Source organism: Salmo salar, chromosome 19, assembly GCF_965601325.2.
Source record: "Salmo salar chromosome 19, fSalSal1, whole genome shotgun sequence".
NCBI lineage: Eukaryota > Metazoa > Chordata > Actinopteri > Salmoniformes > Salmonidae > Salmo > Salmo salar.
Window position 1 is genome coordinate 87,170,001 of NC_138309.1, and position 3,689 is coordinate 87,173,689.

Consider the following 3,689-nt stretch of genomic DNA (forward strand, 5'->3'; position numbering starts at 1 on the left):
ATTCCTGGAATCACAGGTTTTTATGTCATGAATCTGTCACAAAATCATAAAATCTAGTCAATTTGTTTTTAAATTATACCTTAACCACATTGATAACCCTAATGCCTAACCTTAAATTAGATCAAAAAGCACTTTTTTGTTGTTTTCAAGAATTTTTACGATAGCAGATTTTGACTTTGCAGCTTGACCATCTATGCAAGTTGACGTTTATTGGGATGAGTCTTATCCTTGAGGCAGAACTGAGCAATTTCCGCGAGATGGGCCAGCTGCAAAGTCAAAATTGGCTACATTCATAAAAACAAATGTGCTTTTTTTGGGGTCTTAATTTGAAGTTAGGGTTAAAATCAGATTTTGTGGATATGCTAGATAGTGACCACTGTGCAGATCTACCTCCAGGGCAAGATTCATGGTGAAAAACGCTAACCTTCCCCCATCTAACAGAAATGGCCCTGTTCTGCCTCCAAGGCAAGATTCATGACAAACTTCAACCTGCGGAAAGGTACTGGAATTTTGCAACCCTCGTTCCTCTGGTTGAACTGATGGGGTCAATCAGCCTGGAGGCTCAATAACCTTCTGAACTCTGATATGAGTATTGATTGATTGATTGGAAAATACTGATTACGACTGCCTTCTATCATTTTCTCCATAAGACGTACTTCCAATCCAACCAATGACCAGCCCTTTATCTACCAGTGAATAATGATCTGTGAGCGGAGGAACTGTGTAGCTAGCTGATCTAGAAACTGTACTGTCTGTTTTCACATCTTAGTTCAGACATCCAGTAGTCTCTCTCTCTCTCTCTCTCTCTCTCTCTCTCTATCATCCTCCACTACATCCAGTAGCTCTCTCTCTCTCTCTCTCTCTCTCTCTCTATCATCCTCCACTACATCCAGTAGTCTCTCTCTCTCTCTCTCTCTCTCTCTCTCTCTCTCTCTCTCTCTCTCTCTCTCTCTCTATCATCCTCCACTACATCCAGTAGTCTCTCTCTCTCTCTCTCTCTCTCTCTCTCTCTCTCTCTCTCTCTCTATCATCCTCCACTACATCCAGTAGTCTCTCTCTCTCTCTCTCTCTCTCTCTCTCTCTCTCTCTCTCTCTCTCTCTGTCTCTGTCTCTCTCTCTCTCTATCATCCTCCACTACATCCAGTAGTCTCTCTCTCTCTCTCTCTCTCTCTCTCTCTCTCTCTCTCTCTCTGTCTCTCTCTCTCTCTCTCTCCATCGTCGTCCAGTGAAGGTGAAAATGTAAACGTTGGTTGAGCTGTTTTGAGTACAGTACTACATTACCCACAATTCCCTCCATGGAAATTATTTTTCACTAGGGTTGTGCACATTTCTATTAACTTTCCTAAAATTCCCTGATTTTTCTACAAACGTTGGTTAAAAGGTTCAAGGAATCAAGATGGGGGGGGGGGGGGGGGGGGGACAAAAAGCAGGAAATCCTCCAACCACGATTTCTGTGAATTTGGGGGAAATTGACTGTAATTTTGCAACCCTAGTCTCCACTGTATTTGATATTTGTTTATATATTTGATCTACATTAGGGAAGAACACAACTGCGGAGTTATCTATTGTATTACAACTACATTCCAATAGGCCTCATTCCTCCAGCTACGGTAATGAGGCTAAATTCTCTACCTCTTCATTTGCCATTCGTTGACACTATGACATCATCCTCTTCTTTTGTTGTTGTAATTCTTTCTGAAAGACTGCTCTTTAGTCAAGCAGATGTGGTTCCTATGTTTAGTGTCTGTAACCTAACTTAAATTAATAAAGTGATTTTAGATTATTATGCAGTGTGTATGTTTCCTTTTGACTCATTTTAATCTAAGCTGAACTGATTTCTTAGTACGATTTTAAACCGTGATTCAATCCAATCAACAGTAGATTTAAAGAGCACTTGATATTTAAAGTTTGTTTTTGTTGATTGAGCCGACGTAAGCGGTGTTAAACATGAAGGTGGTCTCGGCAAGTGCTGGGGGAGAGGACGTTGTCTTTAAAAGAGCTTCGCCGACCATAGCCTGATCAAATTGAATCCCGGCCTTAGTTAGACTTTGACAGTAAACACCATTCTATAGTAAACCCCATTATAGTCACAGCAAGTCTATGATATGATATTGATAACCGCTGTTGGGGAAAGCTACTCTGAAAAGATAGTTTACCAAACTATCAATTACTTTGAAAAAGTAGTTCATCCAAACTACTTAAAATGATCTGTAAATCTGTCATACACTACAAATTACAAGAGAGATCCCTTTTTGGGTCATATGTTAACAGAATGTATAATAATTTAGCCTGTTAAACACACAAACTATGTTTCAAGTAAGATTTTTTTTTTGGGGGGGGGATAAAAAAGTAGCGTGTAATTCCAGTAGTTAGCTACACTACTAGATGGCAACAAAAAAAAATGACCGTAATTCCCGGACTATTAAGCGCACCTGAATATAAGCCGCACCCACTGAATTTTTACAAAATTATTATTTTGAACATAAATAAGCCGCACATGTCTATAAGCCGCAGGTGCCTACCGGTACATTGAAACAAATGAACTTTACACAGGCTTTAACGAAACACGGCTTGTAACAAAAAATAAATTGGCTTTAACGAAACACGGCTTGTAACAAAAAATAAATTGGCTTTAACGAAACACGGCTTGTAACAAAAAAGTAAAAATTAGCAGTAAACAGTAGCCTACCAAGAAAGTCATTGGTCACTATCTTCCTCCTCCTGTGCACTGAAACCATCTCCTTCGGTGTCGGAGCTGAATAGCCTCAGAATTGCTTCATCCGATATTGGATCGTTTTCATTGTCGCTCTCCTCACTTTCATCCGGAGGCAAATCCCCCGCTGAGCCCTCTTCAACATGCAGCAGTCCAGCCTTTCGAAACCCGTTGATGATAGTGGATTTTTTGACAATGCTCCACGCTGTCAGGACCCACTGGCAGACTTGACCATAAGTTGCTCTTCGCATGCGGCCCGTTTTAGTGAAGGATTTCTCCCCACTTGTCATCCAAGCCTCCCGCTGAAAACGGAGCGCCACCTTAAATGCACGATTTACACTGATGTCGAGTGGCTGCAAATACTTTGTTGTACCCCCAGGAATCAGGGTGACAAAATGACTCCCGTAATCAGAATGATGGGAAATTTAAGAGCGCTCGATTTAATCTAAACAGTAAACAAAAAAGATGTTTGACCTTAACCCGTTCGGCAATTTCATTGGTCTAATGAAAGCTTCATGCCGCCAAAAAAACTGAGCACGTCACAGAATGTGTTTTTTTGTGGAGAGAAAAAAATTGAAAGCGGGAAAAATCCATATATTAGCCGCGTCGTTGTTTAAGCCGCGAGGTTCAAAGCGTGGGAAAAAAAGTTGCGGCTTATAGTCCGGAATTTACGGTAATTGTGGCTTTCCAAGCAAGAGTCCCCAATTTAAATCGTCAATATCCTTCCTATTTATTATAGATATTATACACTAGAATAAACCGGTCCGGAACCTTTAACATTCTAAAGGCTCCATTGTGACATCACTTCCACCATTCCGTTCACTGTAAATGGAACTTCCGACAACAACAAGAAACAAACCAAAAAAAAGTCAGATGTTCTGAAGTAAACAGTGTGTTCAGTAACGATAATCTTTCAAGTTTGTCTTGTTACCTACCTTTTAATAATGATCACTTAAAAAAAAAAAAAACAAGTCTA

General features: G+C 40.2%; 1 protein-coding gene across 1 annotated transcript in view; it reads left to right on the forward strand.

Annotated features, from left to right (window-relative positions):
• LOC106579731 (retinol dehydrogenase 10) overlaps positions 1 to 1,786 on the forward strand; it is a 24,572-nt gene extending 22,786 nt beyond the window's left edge. Inside the window, exon 6 of the mRNA XM_082965546.1 lies at positions 1 to 1,786. This exon is cut by the window's left edge and continues 1,190 nt beyond it. The gene's annotated coding sequence lies outside the window, so the exon portion shown is untranslated.
• Positions 1,787 to 3,689: the final 1,903 nt, after the last annotated feature.